At 44.2% G+C, this 19,483-nt stretch overlaps 1 protein-coding gene across 6 annotated transcripts in view; it reads right to left on the bottom strand.

Annotated features, from left to right (window-relative positions):
- LOC147879880 (phosphoglucan phosphatase LSF1, chloroplastic) overlaps positions 1 to 19,483 on the bottom strand; it is a 204,324-nt gene that overhangs the window by 159,698 nt on the left and 25,143 nt on the right. The window lies entirely within an intron of this gene.

The following is a 19,483-nucleotide window of genomic DNA, read 5'->3' as shown; positions in this document are numbered from 1 at the left end:
TGGACAGAGGGTGGAAAGAGAAGGGGTTTGTAAGAGATTTACAAGGGACAATAAGCTTAGTGGCCTCAAGTCCCATGATTGGCACAAGGTCTTATAGGTATTCTACGTATGTTAGCTTGAAAGAAGAGTAGAACTGAGATTTTGATGCTTTCGTGTAATTAACTAATATGATTGTGACACATTGTTATAACTCCTTTGTTGCTTGAGCAGTTTATCCTCCCAATTATAGTGAGAGGATGCTTATCAGAAGATGTTGGAACCGCTATCTATGAGATCAGTGGCATTGTCATGTATGCTTACTATCATACCACCTTCATTATATTTCATACAATTTTAAATGATGGGTATAAAATATTGAATCTTACAAGTACATGTGGAATAGGTGGATCTCACAAAAAGAGATCTTTGTATCGAGCATTGAGAGAGGTGAGGGTGGACATAGGGTGGAAAGAGAAGGGGTTTGTAAGAGAGAGATGGGGGGTTGGACATAGGGTGGAAAGAGAAGGGGTTCGTAAGAGAGAGGTGGGGGGTTGGACAGAGGGTGGAAAGAGAAGGGGTTCGTAAGAGAGAGGTGGGGGGTTGGACAGAGGGTGGAAAGAGAAGGGGTTTGTAAGAGAGAGGTGGGAGGTTGGACATAGGGTAGAAAGAGAAGGGGTTTGTAAGAGAGAGGTGGGGGATGGACATAGGGTGGAAAGGGAAGGATTTTGTAAAAAAGAGGTAGGGGGTTGGACATAGGGTGGAAAGAGAAAAAATTTGTAAGAGAGAGATGGGGGGTTGGACATAGGGTGGAAAGAGAAGGGTTTTGTAAGAGAGAGATAGGGGATGGACATAGGGTGGAAAGGGAAGGATTTTATAAGAGAGAGGTAGGAGGTTGGACATAGGGTGGAAAGAGAAGGAATTTGTAAGAGAGAGGTAGGGGTTGGACATAGGGTGGAAAGAGAAGGGTTGTGACACAGGATGCAAAGGGGAGGCCGTAGTTAGAGAGAGAAAGTAACCCGGAGTGAAAAAAAAAAGGTACTGCATTTAGAGGATGGCCTCACTTAGAGAGAAAAAGTGGCACGGGATGAAAAGGGGGGGCCGCACTTAGAGAGAGAAAGTGGCACGGGGTGAAAAAGGGAGGCCTCACTTAGAGAGAGAAAGTGGCAAGGGGTGAAAAAGGGAGGCCTCACTTAGAGAGAGAGAGAGAGAGAGAGAAAGTGGCACGAGGTGAAAAAGGGAGGTCTCACTTAGAGAGAGAAAGTGAAACTCGGGTGGAAAGAGAAGAACCTATGTAGAGAGAGAAAGTGGCACTTAGAGGGAGATGATGTCACCAGGGAAGGAGAAGACAAGAGTGTATATAGAAGGACTAGGAGGGTGTTTCCTCATTGATCATGGTATCTCTTGATGCGTGACTCATTCACTGGTGCAGGTAGGAGTCTGCCTTCCAAAGTGGCCCAGTAGACTCCGCCACTTGGGATAAGCTTGGCAATGAAAAATGGGCCTGTCCAACCACTTACAAACTTAGGTTTGTGCTTAAGAAACTTACTCGAATACAAGAGTACTAAATCACCAACTTTGAAATTTCTTTTTCTGAGGTTCCGGTCATGCCAAGCTTTCTGCCGTTTCTGCTACACTTCTTGAGCGAAAACTGCTTCACGTCAATACTCTGCTAGTTGTCATTTTTGTCTGGAAGAACCCTGTGGGTGTCAAGATGAAATTCATAAGGCATGATGGCCTCCAGTCCATAAACCAGCTCGAAGGGTGAATACCCAGTACTCGCCTTGTAAGTAGTTCGATAGGCCAATAAAGCAGTTGGAAGTATGTCATCCCAATCGGCTAAAGAACTTAGGCAAAGACGATGCATGATCCCGCACATTGTGCGATTTGAGCTCTCAGCTAGACCATTGGCACGTGGGTAATAGGGAGATGAAAATTTGTGAACTATTTGTAGCAGGTGAACCAGTGCAGCAATAGTGTCATTTAGGAAGTGAGACCCTCTATCACTCATCAGCACCTACTGCCCACCCACTAGCATCCACATGGACATGAAAAATTACATCCCAATCAGGCTACCTGAGGATGGGGGCCTTCACGAGGCGATGCTTCAGATCATCAAAGGCTAGTTGTTGCCGAGTGGCCCAAACAAAAGATCGGTCTTGATGTAGGAGTTCTGTCAGTGCAACAGCAATGTCCGCATAGAAACGTATGAACCTTCGGTAATATCCTACATGCCCTAAAAAGGACTTCACCTCTTTGGGTGTACGAGGGATAGGCAATGAGATGATCACCTCTACCTTTGCGGGGTCCGTAGTCATGCCCTCAGCAAAAACAATATGACCAAGAACACCTCGGAGTGCGAGAAAGAAACATTTGTCAGGGTTCAAACAAAAGTGCACTTCTCTGCACTTATCAAAGACCCATCTCAACTTATGTAGATGATCATTTTGTATGGCCGGATCAAGATGGGAGGCCGATTTACCATTAAAAATAGAGAAGCCATCTAGAAATACTTCAAGAAACTTGCCAATATTCTCCTGAAAGAGTTTGGTTACAAGTCGTTGAAATGTTGCCAGGGCATTGCATAATCCAAAGGGCATCACTCGGTAGGCGTATGTTCCCCATTGAGTGACAAAGGTGGTCTTGGGCTGATCCTGTTCTTTCACTTGGACTTGGTTGTACCCGCTATATCCATCCATGAATGAGTATAAAGCATGTCCTGCCACTGTCTCCAACACTCTATCTGTGAAGGGAAGGGGGAACCTATCACGTCGTGTTGCAGCATTCAAACTCCGATAGTCAACACATATTCTGAGTTTGCCAGTCTCTCTTTTGGTTACAATGACAATTCCGCTGACCCAATCAGAGTAATCCACTGGGTAGATTAATCCTGCTTGCTCCATTTTCTGTATATCTGTTTGGACTGCCTTGCCATAGTTGGGATTCATGTGGTATGGACCTTTAATCACAGGGTCTGATCCGGATATAAGTCGATGCGATGCTCCATGAAATCAGTGGGCACCCCCTTTAGATCCTTGTAGGACTAGGCAAAGACATCCACAAATTCTTTAAAGAGATCGGTGATTGCCGCTAGAAGATAGTCATGTCCCCAGACCCAAGTGGCTAACTTCAAATGCCAGGGTTGGTCCTCAGTCCCAATGTTGAGATACCGCCAGTTCCATGCCTACTCATCAACAGGGGCAATGCATTGGGATGTTGAGGTACTTCGTTCACCCATTCTCAGTCCTATATGTGTTGGAGTATCTTCAAGGGGAAAGTCCCCCTCCACTTCTCTCAACCAAGATGGGGGGTAAGTAATTGGGATGTTCTCGAGCACTGACTGAGATGTAGAATCAGTAGATGTTGCAGATGTTGTATGCCTTCGACGCCTCGGTGGCTGTTTCAGCATGCCCCAGTAAGGTAAGCCTTCCACCTCATAAGTGGTTTCCGGAAGGTCTTCAACTGAGGGGTGGTCGGCTTCTGATAAGAATAGGTCAAGCAAAGTGAGATCAGCCATGTCCTCATCTCTGTATCCTGTATGCACCCTGGGTCTCCCCAAGACCTCAAGCTACAGGTGGTGATTCTCCTCAAGTTCAGCAATGTCTATGTCACTTTCTTCTAAATCACTATCACCATCAGTTTCTTCTGCATTAGTGTTACTGTCTTTTGTATGACCATCATTGCACTCAGTAGTACCATGGTTGTACACCGTAGTACCATCATTGTACTCTCGAGTACCATTGGTCGGTTGGGCAATACCGGCCTCGTATATAGTAGATCCATCATTGTATCCTAGAGTACTATCAACATCATTTTGACCAATGTCCTCCATGTCGGCCACTGCCACTGGACAATCCTCAATGTTCACTGCAGTACCATCATTGTCCTCAGTACGATCGGTGGTGTCCACTATAGTACCCCTAATGACCATTCTCTTATACATGTGTGGACTATTGCAAAGTCCAAAGGGCATCCTTTCGTAAACTAGTTCAGCTAGACCCTGTGCATGTGGTTCTGGGTGGAATTCTGATACTGCAAGTAGGTGTTCTTCGGGATCTTCTTGTTGCATAGTTCCACCATGTTGACAGCTAAGGAGCCCAGGGCTCCCATCCAATCCAAAATGACAGCTTCCTCGTCTTCTTGATCAGCCTGATCCAACAAGTAGGTCAAACTTTCGAATCCTTCCAAGGTTGTCTCCTCATTGATATCTTGGTCACCACCCATGGGCCAGTCCCCACAAGCCCAATGCTCCTCTTCGGCTCCAGCTTGATCTTCAAAATCCTCCTCTCCCAGTTCTATTGGTATGTGCCTTGCCTGTCCTGTGACCATATCTATTTTGAGGGATGTGGATCCCAGGGGCAATCAAACTTCATCAGTTGACCAATCCTGAATAGCCTTTGTCGACCGCAACCATGGCCTACCAAGAAGTAGAGGGCAAGTCTGTTCATTTTCGGTCATATCAAGGACAACAAAATTAGAGAGAAAACTTACTCCCCTATCATTGCATGATCACCATTTGGCATTTACCCATTTGTTCACAAACAAAACCACTAAAAAAGGGATGGAGGCTAGAATGCCCCTGCTCAACAAACATAGACAAGTGCACCCGATTGGCCCCAAACACTGTGGCGCCCCTTTCGGTATTTCTTTATATTTCACAGTGAAATGATTACAAGTTGCATCTCGGAGACCTTCCCTGCAACTGAGCACGCAGCCCCAATTCACTAAGCCTTCGCAAGGCTTTCAAGCATAGAACACCATCACATAAGTGCACTTAACCCATAGGCTCAATCCAAAGGCATTCTCTTTTCCGAGTGCAATTCCATTGGCTGTCCAGATGCAATCACACTGCACCCCAGCTGCACTCTCTTTGAGTGGTTTCCAGATGGCATTCACAAAGCTTTTCAAAGCTCCAAAATAAAATCAGCAAAGTACCCAACCAAAGAATGACTCATGTAGCACTGCCTAGGCACCTGTGAGCCAAGAAAGAGGCAGCACATAAGGCCAACCAATAGCTTATGGCAAAAAGAAATTGCAGCAGCAAAATCACAACTCACCAAGCCCTGAAAACTTGAACCAAGTCCTCAATCGCCAAGAGGACATAGTAGCCAATGCCCAATTGCATTCTCAGCCGAAGAGGAGTGCAAAGGCATGAAGAAAGAGTATTTACAAGAGCCGACCAGCAAGAATTCCACTGAAAAATGCGAAAAGAAGCACTTCTGTCACGAAGAAATGGGAGTTCTTGGGCTCAAAAGAAGCGTGCTTCAGAGAGGAATGCATTGAGAAGGTTTTGGAGAAGTTTCATTGCCGGAAAGTCCTCCAAAATTGAGAAAAACCAGTCAACCAGCGCGTGGGACCACTTGAAATTCAACAGAAAGCTGTAGCTTTGCAAGAGGAGAGGCCCAGGAGGCGGTAGAAGCAAAAAGGTCCAGAAAAAGCCACTTTTGCAAATTCGACCAGCAAAAGAAGTGCTCAGCTCTGTCCGTTCTACCAAACGCACATGGAGGGAAAAGCATATCACTACGAAGGGGAGGCAGAGGGGAAGCCATCGGGCCAAACGGAAGTCGAGGAATCCAAACGGGTGAGGAGCTATGAAGAAGAACGGAATTCAGCTGAAGGAGGCGGAAAAACCAGTCCAAAATCTCAACAAAGGGAGAAGATGAGAGAGAAAACCACAGATGTGAGCCAAAGAAGGTCCAGGAATGGCAAAGGAGCATGTAGAAGGCACCAGAGCCACCTGGAACTCTAGGGGGACCACTGAAGGTACATGGCCCTCTAGGGGGCCCATTAAAAATGCCACATCATCATTTTCCAACAACCACTCTTTTAATTCCTTGGAATGCCTTTGGGCCTAGGGATTAATTACGCTTATGTGCTAGGCACCATGCCGCGTTTAATTACACATTATTAAGCCCATGCTTGGACTTTTAAAACCAAAGTTGTCACGGTCTTGTAGTACATTAAAGTACTTAGAATTTCACGCCCCCATGACATACCCCTCTCTTGAAACAGCAAACCACAGTTTGCTGCCCCAAAACACAGGAGTGAGCATGAAATATAGCATAAAAGAGTATACAAGAAAGCCGCAGCTATAGTATACAGAGACAGTGAAAATATGGCTAGGAGAGCCATGCATTCATCCATATACACTGCTCAAAATCTATGTGATCCTCGGCGATCAATAGTCAAGATGCATCAATATCATGAAGTCTCACAGCAGAAATACTGGTCAGCTCAGTATCTCGGATGAAACATACAGTGTCATCAAGCAACCTCATGAAATCACGGTGAGCCCGTCTGTACTGAGGGAGTGGAGGTGCTATCCCCCCCTCTCGAACACCAGGTAATGCTCCAGACGTTCGCTCTGCTAAACTACCTGTAGGAGCCCGGACCGCAGTCATCTCTAACTGGAAAGCATCAAGGTAAAGCTGCAATATCCCAGGTGAATTTGCCAATTCACCTTCCTCCATCCATTTCGCATCAAGTGATGGGTAATTTTGAAATTTTACCAAGTAGCGACGGATAACTTTACCCTTGAGCTTTCTATCTCTGTGTGCCAGAATCTGCTCTGGGACTAGAAGTTCATCCTGTTCTTCCACTTCAGGCACTTCAGGCTGGACCTCATCAGGTAAGTCCTCGGGAATATCTCCATGATATTGCTTTAATAAGCTCACATGAAAGGCATTATGTATCTTCCAATGCGAAGGCAACTTCAGCCTGTAAGCTACCTCGTTTATCTTTTCAGAAACCTGGAAAGGACCATAGTAACGCATGTTCAGCTTTGTGTACAACCTTTCCTTGCCTTTCTTATTTTTTAGCCTTGCCTTCTAAAAATGCAGCAAAACCCAATCACCTTCTGTGAATACCAATTCCTTGCGGTGCTTATCTGCTGCTCTTTTCTGCTTGTCCTGACTTCTTTGCAAGGCATATTTGATCTTCTTGTAAGCCTCTTCAAGGCTTTCCACAAAACGATCAGCTTCGAAGATTTTCTCTTTTGTATGCAAAATGGAGGTATCTTCCTGGCACCTTCTACTATTTCAAAAGGTGCTTTACCTGTGGATGTGTGCACCGTATTATTGTAAGCATATTCCAGCAAAGGCAAATAATGCTCCCATTTGCTTTTGTGGTCTGAGACATAGCATTTAAACATATCCAAGATGGTAGAGTTTTCCTGCTCCGATTGTCCATCAGACTGAGGGTGAAAAGATGACAAAAAATTCAGCGTAGTGCCCATATTTTCAAACAGCCCTCTCCAAAAGAGGCTGGTCATCCTCGGATCTCTATCATTGATTATGGATTCAGGCATCCCATGATACTTGAAGACATGCTGCAGAAACAATTTGGCCATTTGATCTGCTGTAATTTTTGTTCTTACTGGCACAAAGTGGGTTGTTTGCTAAACCTGCAAATTATTGTCCACAATCCATCATGTCCAGTAGGAGTACGTGTAAGATCAAACACAAAATCCATAGCTATGCTTTGCCATGGTCTATCCGGAATTGGCAAAGGGTGTAACACCCCAGGTGCCTTCTGCTCAAACTTTACTTTCTGACAAACCATGCATGTTCTCACATATTCTTTCACATCTTTCCTCAAAGATGGCCAATAAAAGTATTGCTCCACTGCTGTAATTGTTGCTGTAATTCCCCTATGTCCTGCATATGGAGGAGTATGACTTTCCATTATGACTTTCTGTCGCATCTGATCAGTGACACAGAGTCGTCCATGCATCAAAATGAAACCCTCTTTCAACATATAGTGATCATGCCTTTGACCATCAGAAAGCTGATCATAAATAGTTGAAAAATCAGCATCATTAACATATTGATCTTTCATCACATCTAACACATTGTTGTAAGCAATGCTCACTGCTGAAACACTGGGTTTCTTGGAGACTACTTCAGGCTGTGGTTTCCTGGAAAGTGCATCAGCCACGACATTTTTGTTACCCGGCACGTGTACAATTTGAAAATGAAACATTGAGAGGAAGTTAGCCCATCTCATGTGCTTTTCAGGTAATTTTCTCTGCGTGAGAAAATATCTAAGTGACTGATGATCTGTCTGCACATAAAAATCAGCTCCAAGAAGGTAATGTTTCCATGTGGTCAAAGCATGTATCACTGCTAACATTTCCTTCTCGTATGTCTGCAAGTACAATTCAGCATCTTTGAGAACTCTACTCTCATATGCAACCACTCTGCCATCCTGCATCAAAGTGCCTCCTATTCTGTTCCCACATGCATCACAAGTTACAACAAAGGGTTTTGCAAGATCTGGCAAGATAATAACGGGTTCAGAACACAACTTTTGCTTCAGCTCTTCAAAAGCTGCATTTTCCTTTGGTCCCCACCGAAATGGTACAGCTTTCTTTTGTAAAGCATGCAAGGGAGAAGCAATTTCTACAAAGTACTTTATAAACCTCCAATAGTATGAACACAACCCAAGAAAGCTTCTGACTTCATGCAGATTTTTCAAAATTGGCCAACTCCTTATGGCCTCAACTTTTGCAGCATCCATCTTGACTCCATCCTTTGACACTATATGACCGAGAAAATGAATCTCATGCATAAAGAACTCACTTTTCTTGGTGTTTATTAATAGCTTGTGTCTTTTCAACTCTTGAAACACAATAGTGAGGTGTTTCCTGTGCTCCTGCTCATTTTTAGAGAACACAATGATGTCATCGAAGAAAGTGCCCACAAACTTTCTGTGTGCTCTAAAAATTCTGTCCATCATTCTATTGAAAGTGGCAGGTGCATTAAACCAAAAGGTATCACAAGGAACTCATATAAGCCAAATGAAGTGCGAAAGACACTCTTGTAGACATCTTCAGGCCGTATCCTTATCTGATGGTATCCACTTTTAAGGTCAATACGACTGAACATTGAGGAACCTTCCAACCGATCCAATATATCATCAATGCGTGGAATTGGAAAACGGTTCTTAATTGTGACTTTATTCAAAGCCCTATAATCAATACACATTCTCCAACTGCCATCCTTCTTTTGCACAAGCAACACAGGGGAACAGTAAGGAGAATTACTTGGCTGTATTTATTCCTTTTCCAAGAGTTCCTTCACTTGTGACATTATCTCTTCCTGTTGTGCCTTACTGACACGATAGGGAGGTATATTAGGTGGTGAGCTTCCTGGAATTATATCAATTTGATGATCCTCGAGCCTCTTAGGAGGTAATTCTTGAGGAAGTGCCTCTGAGAAACAATCCTGAAAATCTGAAATAAAAGCAGCCCTTTCTCTATCTAAAGCAGAAAGAGTAGAGCCTTCCTGAACTGGTTGGCTGTCCTCTTTGACAAAAATCAAGTATGCTGAAATATGACGCTTTATTACATTGGAAATACAAGAAGCTGAAACTACACGGATGGACTCCCCTTTCAACTTTACATCAAATACATGATTTTTGTCTCTATGAGTTCAAGAAATCTTCTTGTTTCTCATCTGCACATCAGCCCCCACCCTGTACATCCAAGGCATCCCAAGCAAAGCATCACACTCTGGCAAAGGCATAATGTAAAAGTCCTCTGCATCCTGATATCCCTGGATATGCATCCTCAACTTGCCAATGATAGGAGTGACAGGTGTGTTGGGTTCAGGGTTGGCCATATCACACATGCCGGATGGCCCCATTTCCTCAGGCTTGATGCCAAGCCTTCCTGCCATATCAGGAGTTATGAAATTCACCTTCTTCATCATGTGCATGTGGCAAACTCCCAATCACATCTGGAAGAAGTCCTACGGAAGGTTTAGGCCTTTTGCCCTTCCGATCAGCCTGTTTATCACCATTCTTATCATCATCTGACCTGTCTCTTTTCTTGGATGGGCAATCATAAGAGCGGTGTCCCTCTCCTTTGCATAGAAAAAATTTGTTTTGCTCCATGAGTGACTTTTTCTCTTCATCAGATAACTTGGTATGGGGCTGTTTATTAGGCTGTCCACACCTTTGACCAGCTTTGAATTGGGCTTTTCCTCCCTTTTGAAATGGCCGTTTGCCATAATTTTTATTTTCAGATTTGATGTCCTTATCTTGGTGTTTGGCAGCCCGTTCGTTGTCTTCTTTCTTGCTGTCCATAAAGCCCAAATTCTTCTCCTGCATCCATGCATATGCTGTCCTTGCATTCTCAATTAATTGAGTCATAGAACCCACCTTGGTTTTGATGCAATAATCACGTAGCTCACTAGGCAATCTACAACAGTACCTCTCTATTTGCTCTTTCAAAGAAACATGCTTGTAAGAGCTCAATGGCAGCAAAACATCCCAAAACCTCTGGGTGTAATTATCAAGATTCTTGCAAAGTTTGTATGACAAGTCATGCCAGTGTGAAAGTACTTCAACTTCAAAAGTTGGAGTAAGCCAAGTAGAAGAGACCATTTGGCATTTACCCATTTGTTCACAAACAAAACCACTGAAAAAGGGATGGAGGCTAGAATGCCCCTGCTCAACAAACATAGACAAGTGCACCCGGTTGGCCCCAAACACTGTGGCGCCCCTTTCGGTATTTCTTTAGATTTCACAGTGAAATGATTACAAGTTGCATCTGGGAGACCTTCCTGCAACTGAGCACGCAGCCCCAATTCACTAAGCCTTCGCAAGGCTTTCAAGCATAGAACACCATCACATAAGTGCACTTAACCCATAGGCTCAATCCAAAGGCATTCTCTTTTCCGAGTGCAATTCCATTGGCTGTCCAGATGCAATCACACTGCACCCCAGCTGCACTCTCTTTGAGTGGTTTCCAGATGGCATTCACAAAGCTTTTCAAAGCTCCAAAATAAAATCAGCAAAGTACCCAACCAAAGAATGACTCATGTAGCACTGCCTAGGCACCTGTGAGCCAAGAAAGAGGCGGCACACGAGGCCAACCGATAGCTTATGGCAAAAAGAAATTGCAGCAGCAAAATCACAACTCACCAAGCCCTGAAAACTCGAACCAAGTCCTCAATCGCCAAGAGAACATAGTAGCCAATGCCCAATTGCATTCTCAGCCGAAGAGGAGTGCAAAGGCATGAAGAAAGAGCATTTACAAGAGCCGACCAGCAAGAATTCCACTGAAAAATGCGAAAAGAAGAACTTCTGTCGCGAAGAAATGGAGTTCTTGGGCTCAAAAGAAGCGTGCTTCAGAGAGGAATGCATTGAGAAGGTTTTGGAGAAGTTTCATTGCCGGAAAGTCCTCCAAAACTGAGAAAAACCAGTCAACCAGCGCGTGGGACCACTCGAAATTCAACAGAAAGCTGTAGCTTTGCAAGAGGAGAGGCCCAGGAGGCGGTAGAAGAAAAAAGGTCCAGAAAAAGCCACTTTTGCAAATTCGACCAGCAAAAGAAGTGCTCATCTTTGCCCGTTCCACCAAACGCACAGAGGGAAAAGCATATCACTACAAAGGGGAGGCAGAGGGGAAGCCATCGGGCCAAACGGAAGTCGAGGAATCCAAACAGGTGAGGAGTTATGAAGAAAAACGGAATTCAGCTGAAGGAGGCTGAAAAACCAGTCCAAAATCTCAACAAAGGGAGAAGATGAGAGAGAAAACCACACATGTGAAGTTTAGAAGGCCCAGGAAGGTCCAGGAAGGTCCAGGAATGGCAAAGGAGCATGTAGAAGGCACTAGAGCGACCTCGAACTCTAGGGGAGCCACTGAAGGTACATGGCCCTCTAGGGGGACCCATTAAAAATGCCACATCATCATTTCCCAACAACCACTCTTTTAATTCCTTGGAATGCCTTTGGGCCTAGGGATTAATTACGCTTATGTGCTAGGCACCATGCCGCGTTTAATTACACATTATTAAGCCCATGCTTGGACTTTTAAAACCAAAGTTGTCACGGTCTTGTAGTACATTAAAGTACTTAGAATTTCACGCCCCCGTGACATAGAGTGATCACCCGAGGATGAGGCACTTGCAGAGTTAGTGGTTGACCTTAATGGCTATGCGCCCTTCGAGTTTGTTTCTGAATCCCTATGAGAAGCAAGCATGGGTGGTCTATTCCTGGGCATACTGTGTACCTTGGAGGGGGAGAATGACCTTGGTGGGGAAACACTTGTGGAACTGATTGGTGCTGAGGTCTACGGTGCTGACTCTGAGTTGTCCTTATATTTGTCACCTTTTGTGGGAAGAGAGAAGAGAAATGAGAAAGTGACCAAGATGGCCAAAGTACATATCACTAGACCAGTGTCTCCAGGTCACAAGTCGCAAATCACAAGAACACACAGGTCTATCCCCATAGTAGACAGAGGGTATACACAAGTCTCTCAACACTCTCTCCTTGGCGAGCTCGTAGCTCCCACCTCTCTCTCTCCTCACACTCCCCTTTCTCCCACTCCAGTGCCGAATGCTGAATGCCCAATCCTGAATGTCACCCCCCCTTCTCCACCTTCACCTTCATCCTCATCCCCCGCCTTGGAGGGTCCCTTCTTCGCTGAGAATCTCCCCCTTTCTTCCCATTGGTCATCCTCTTATCTCAGCTGCTGAGGATAGCCGTTGCGTCGCTGGCTCTCTTGATGGCTACGGCGACTTCCTGACTCCCTGATTCGCCAGCCTCTTCTAGTCAGGATGGTGTAAATTCCCCATGTGCAGGTGAGCTGGATCACCGCACCACTGAATCACTAAACCACTGTGTAAATGTAAATACTCTTGACTGCTCCATGTGCTAAGCTCACTCTCCATATGCGCAGCTCTCGATGAGATCGCCTTGGACATGATACTCCTGGTTGACCTATGTCGACCTGTGGTTGACATGTGTCGATACATGGTTGCCTCGGATAGTACTCCTGGATGAACCCGTGTGATCAACTCCTCCTGTCGTGTGGCTGACTTGTGTTGACACATGGCCAACATGTGATCAACACATGTCATCATGTGGTCAACACTTGTCGTCGTGTGGTCAGGGGTGTTTCTGTTGTAACACTTGGAAATAGATATGATCACGAGAAAGACTCATTATTGGCTGGTGAAACTGGGAGAAGAGGGTTTTGAAGAAGAAGCAGGTGTAGAGGAGCATTGGCCTCTTGAGGATTGGCCCATCCGAGGCGAACAATTAGATTCACCCTTTCAAGATGAAAGACATGAGGCAAAGGCACTAGAGGGTGGTGAAGATCTTGACGTACTTGTTAGATCAGGCTAGCCTAGATGAAGGAGAAGCTATCATCTTGGACTCGATGGAACCTACATAATCTCTAAAAGTAGTACATTTTCAAAGACCATATACCCGTTGATTCAAAACCCCAAACACAACACGTACATCTATACCTCATCCACAAGATACCAAAGACAACCTACTACCTAATAAAGGAATTCATTCTAAAGGAATCCATGCCCCATCAGTTGTTATCAAGACTTACATCTACACCTCATCGACAAGATCCCACAGACAACCTAGCTACTCTCATCCATGCACAACCTATTGTTCTTCATCTCACTGATTCATGTAGTAATTCAAAGTTGTCCTGGCTAACTAAATATAACAATTAACCTAAAGTAATACATTATGAAAGAATTAATACGATAATTTACAGAACAAAATATAGATATCCAATGTGGTATAAAAAATTTCTTGGTATATTCAATCAAATCATTTTTAGCCAATGTACATGAATGCTTCCGGCCTTGGACTCTTATCATCGAACCTACGTTTAGGTGAACTAGTTTATGATACGATGCCTTTTGGTCTTTGCAACATCCCCAATTGTATCAGAGAATGGTGCCTAGAAGTACCATGTAAGGTGGTGGCGAGGTCAGTCATGTGACTCTGGGACATGACAACGATGAAGCAATGGAGACACATAACATAAATAGCTCCGCCCAGACTGAGGACCCTAGTGACAACAGAGAGAAAGGACGTTAATGGTACTGCAGAGTAAGATAACAATTATGATTTCTTTGATATAGAAGAGGAGGATGATCATCTAGCGCCTACAGAGGGAGCGGACACTGAATACTAAAGAGGCTGCTGACCATTATGATCCCCAATAGGAGAATGACAACCAGGGGACTAATATCACCACAAGACCAGTAGTGCACCAGATTACTACTAGAAGGATAGCTAGAACTAGTGCATGATGATGGACCTAGAGGGAACCGGGAGCAGACTAACAACTAAGACTAGTAGTATACATCCGAACTGAAGTGATGGACCACCCACGCAAGAGCAAACCGCACCCCATATGGAGAGGAGGACATCGCAGACCACACTTTGCTTGACCTTTATCTGTCAGAGGCAGATCTCCCCATGACTCAGGACCTTCCAGGGACTACTTATGAGGTGGAAAGATTACCATACCACGGAATAATCAAAGCAAGCCCAAAGGGAAAAAAGAAAATGACGTCAAGTGCTGCCTCTATATCTCAATGACTTCAAGAGGATCCACCAGTATCTTTTCAATAGTCATTGTTGAGGGAAGTGGAGGGGGACTTTCCTTTGGAAGATACTCCTACACATGAAGGATTGGGAGCAGTGTAGCCAAGTGACCCCTAATCAACACGCATGCCCAAGTTGATCATGCACGAAACTAGCGGTACCTCAACATCAAGAATAAGGACCAATGTTGACATCTGAAGGCAGCTAGTTGGGTTTGGGAGAATCATTATCTTCTTGCTGCATTGACTGAATTTTTTCAAGAATATGTGGATGTCTTTGCTTGGTCATACAAAGATCTAAAGAGGTTCCCCATAGAGTGAAGGAACCAAGGAGAAAGGAAGAGAGACACGAAGCACAAATATGAGGCAACAGTTGCAGATTTTGATTGATCATCCATAAGTAAGTAGAAGGGCCTCATTTATAGGTTGGGCAACCTTCTCTTCTGACATCACAGGTGAGGTCACTAGACCTCCATCTCACACACCTAATTCACCTAACTCTAGGACACACTCACACTTGACTTCATATTCTAACATCCCCCCATGAAGGCAAGGTGAGAGACTACTGGAATGGAACCAAGGACAGAACATGAGAGTAACAGGACTACTAAACTGTGCAATGGAACTAGACATGGCTCCCATGCCAACTCAGAGGCTGAAGTTTGAGCATGGTTCAGAGGTCGGACTGAGTACTCACATCATACATGGCTTTACGTCCCAAACATGACTCAGAGGCTCATGTCTCAGCATGGATGCATGAACAACTCAGAGGTCTAGAAGACCAATGCACCAACATCTTGGAACTCATATGCCAGGCCTGTTAACTAGACCCTATCAATGCCAATACATGGCTCCCACAATACATCCCCCTCTTGACTCCAGGGACTAACTAGGAACATGGGGTCACACACCAAACATATAAGAGAAAATACATCATTTTAGGAGGACTATCTAAGGCAGAGGACCTTTATTAACTCTTCAAACATTCTTTTTAGAGCGACTACTCAAGGTAGAGAACCTTTAACTCAAACATATAAAAATATATAAAAGATTTCATTCATTTTATGCATAGCAAGGGCAGAGAACCCATGAGCCTGCAATAGCTACTGCACAAGAGTGTGCACATCCCGATGCGAAGAGGTATGTCGATGAAGAACCAAGCGAGGATGCTCTCGAATGATGTGTCGATGAAGGCCATAGGAGCAGCTACCAAGGGTAATCACGTCATGACTCTCAATGTGCCGATCGGAGAGTCACCGAATGTGAAGAAGAGGCTCAAATTCAAGCAATAATGCCCAAAGAAGGCAAAATGCCTAAATGAGTGTACAAAATTAGAATGAGGCTACATGAATTTGAAGAAGGCCCCAAATGTTACATGCCTGGAGGCTTCAATCTTGAGCAAGGAAGTAAAATCACTTGGCTAGAGCTAGATCTTGTAGACAATCTGTCGCTCAGACAGAAATACAGGCAGCAACCAATCTGCACAATTTATATTGCTGCTATCACACAATCATGCCATTCTTGTAGACAAACTTAGCTGATAAAAACAACTGCAGTAAATGCTTAGGAAACAAGATCCACTGCTGCCCAACAAAGCTCGGATTGATCAGGACACTGCAGAATCTATTGAAGGAGGCGAAGCTTCATCGTAGCATCAAAATGGCTTTCTCTTGGTTAGGGCTTCTCACCGTCCTCCTACCTTCGTGTGCACATGCCTCTGCTGCAAAGAAGCCATTGTATTCCTACCATGCTAAGCCCAATGCAAGCAGTGGAAAGCCTTCATCTAATGACACTGAATATATGGATGCGCTTCGCTTCTTGTCGAGAGGGAAAGTTCCAGTCATGTCGTAATTTAGCTTTGGGCTCCCCAATCTTCTATTGCCGAGAAAAAATCGATAAAGGACCTTGAGCTTGTGCAAGATGTAGATCTCTATTGAAGCTTGGGCATCATTGTGCACGACTGACGTACCTCAGCTAAGAAGACCGGAAAATAGTTATTTAGCATGTACGCGCCGAATTGTGTTGTCAGGACCGCAAAAGCAGATGCAGACATCTTGCCAACTTTGTCTTCAAAATTGTCGCACGATTCTGATTCATAAGCGGCCCAGCAAGTGATGCATTTCAGAACATTACGAGGGAACTTGATAGCCTTGGATCAATCGGCAGGCTGAGCAACAAGACCAAAGGCATGTGAAAGAGCTCCAGCATAATAGCGGTCAAAACGGTCCAACAAGCTTTAGCTCCTAGATAAACCAGTTTTCCATATTTTTAATTTTCAGTTATGTAGTTTCAGCTGTTCAGCACCTGTATATATGATGGTGTTCTTTTCCCCATGATGGTCTTCTTGTTATTCCACTTTATCAATTGTAAGGCCAAGAGCCATTTTATTTTGTGGGGCCACAAGCATGGCATGCAGCTTCTCAATAGCAAACTAGCGTTCCATTTCCTATTAAGCAGGACGGTGAATGACATAGGGGGGGAAAACTGTTGTATGTATACAAGGACCACCCAAGACCTATGGTGCAAGGTCATTGGTAAGATGACAACCCAGGACCTAGGGTGCAAGTTCAGTGGCCGGAAGGGACTAGGTGACATCTGTCAAGGTGACCACTTCGTAGAGTGACATGGCATACGAGTGATGTGACAAGGACCACTTGGTAGACCGGTAAACATGGTCACTTGGTTGACCAGAGCACATGGTCAACATGGCCACTTGGTCGACCAGAGCACATAGTGGTGCACATGGAGAAGGACCGGTTATATCAACAAAGGTCATCTCAACCAGTCCAGCTCACTACCAGTCAGATGCACTAGGAGGTGCACATGAGTAGTTACATCGCACCGACCAAGAAGAGGCTGGCGAGTCAAAAAGTCACCAAAGCCATTAAGAGGCGAAGCAGCAGAATGGCTCAGGGAGATTGGAGGACAACCAATAGGGAAGAAGGGGGGAGATTTCCAAGAGGAGTAGGGACTGGTCAGGGAGGAGCAGATCGACGAGATGAAGGTGAAGGTGAAGGAGAGGGGAGGGGGATTTGGATCATCATCCGTATGGGGATGGAGAGGAGAGTAAGTGGAGATAGAGGCTTGAGCTACGAGCTCTCCTGGTGTAGTGGGATTCTTGGTGAGAAGTCTCTATATCATTCGAGAAGTGGACTTGTGTGCTTCAGCTGACTTGGTCACCCTATTGTTCATTTTTGTTCCTCTAGCACTGACATCTACAAGCATGAGCATTGTTGTTTTCCTTGTCTTTGTTCCGTTTCTTCTTCGCCTTAGGGCTTTGTCCTGTCCTTCACTTGCACCATCATGGGCACCATAGTCCACTCATAGTTGCACCATCACTACGTGATCCACTACACCATAGCGTACGACGCCACTAGTAGTAGCATCACATCAACACCAAAGTCGTCACGTAGCACGCACTCCTTGCACCTCACACCAATGGCCTTTGGCCTCCAGTAACACTTCGGAAGATATTGGACCTCCCCTCAGACAACCTATTCATAAATCAATCTGCACCCCATCTAAGGCAATGCATTTCATCCATTTTACTTATGACTATTCAAGGAAGATTTGACAGTATATGTTGGTGATTACAAATCTCAACTCCTCATTGACTTTTGGAGCCAATGTGGGATAAAAACGTGATATGCAATTGCCTACACACCTTGGAAAAATGGAGTGGCTGATACACAAAAAAATAAGCCCATTCTAGAATGTGCAAGGACTATGCTTAGGGACAAAAATGCTCCTAAGATATCTTGAACTGAAGCCATTGATACAACAATATAGCTGCTTAAAACAAGTCCTACAAGGGCTATCACGAGTATAATCCCTAAGGAAGGGATGAAGCCCATAATAAATATTTCAAATGTTTGATTCCATTGCTAGGTGAATGTGCCTAATATAGAAAGAGCAAATACACCTTCATAAGACTAGAATATACCAATCTTACAAATTAAAAATGTAATAAAACAAGTGAAAGAATAAAGGAAAGAAGAAAGTTTGTAAGCGATTGTAAAATTATGAGTAAACCTAGTGAGCAAAGCTACACTTATCTTCTCATCAATGCCCAAGAATCCAATATCCATCAAGTGAATTTTTTTGATTATGAGACGAGCAAAGAATATACAAATATATGACTTTCTACAAAGTAAATGAAATGAGTAGACAAACTTTAATTGATTGTCATTGTAGATTGAAGTGCAAAAGGAAGCCACACCGAGACACTTCAGGGTTCTTTTGCCCACATGTCAAGAAGAAGAATCAAAGACATCCTGCTCGATGATAAGATAAGCCAATAGGCCTTGCAGGAAGAAGGCAGACGATAAATAGAAGTCTGAAGAGGAGAAAAATACAAAATCTAATCTAGTACATACTAATGAGGTTTTTTTTGTCACGCGGAGCCTAGATGAAAAGAAGATGACACGTGAGGCTAGATGATAAGAAGATCCAACCAACACAGAGGAGCCCTCTTGAAAAGAAGAAGCTTGTACTACAAGGATACATGGGGACTTTGGGAAGCAATTTGAGTTTGACAGCTTAGCAAGGCATGCATAGAGTAGGAGCTAGGTCAACCATAATAGTAGTACAAACATAGCAACTCTGAATTGAGGACGTCCAAGAAATTAAATTGAGGTCGTTCAAGACGGCACCATTGGAACTATTGAGGATGATGGCAAATCATGTAGCATGTCACACAAGCAATAAAACACCATCTAGAGATATAAAGAAAGGAGACTTGCCAACTTGCTAGACAAAAGCAATACCATCTATTTTTTACAACTTTTGGTGCATGATTGGCCATGATCTATGGAGATAGTTGGGCAACAGACCTGAATCCTATGGTATCCAATTGCTAACAATCCACTAACTAGGACATTGAGAGGGTTTTCAAATACAGCACCTTGTGCCAGTGTCCATGTGCACACTTCCAAGTAAGAAGAACCAAGGCATGTCATATTATGACACCTTCTTGTTGCTATTGCAATTGCAACCTTATAAATGCGTCTGAAAACAAACATCCAGCTGGCATTTCATCTTAGAGACGGTCACCCTTTTGATCAGCCAAAATTTTTATTGACCTACAAGATCAGCCAAGTACGAGCCTCTTGGGCTGCCTACTCCTCCACCGTTATGTTTATAAA

This window comes from Dipteris shenzhenensis, chromosome 33 (assembly GCF_047967505.1).
Source record: "Dipteris shenzhenensis isolate YYH24624 ecotype China chromosome 33, Dip_SZ_1.0, whole genome shotgun sequence".
In the NCBI taxonomy this organism is placed as follows: Eukaryota; Viridiplantae; Streptophyta; class Polypodiopsida; order Gleicheniales; family Dipteridaceae; genus Dipteris; species Dipteris shenzhenensis.
The sequence above is the reverse complement of the archived record's forward strand: the minus strand, read 5'-3'. Positions and strand labels throughout refer to the sequence as shown.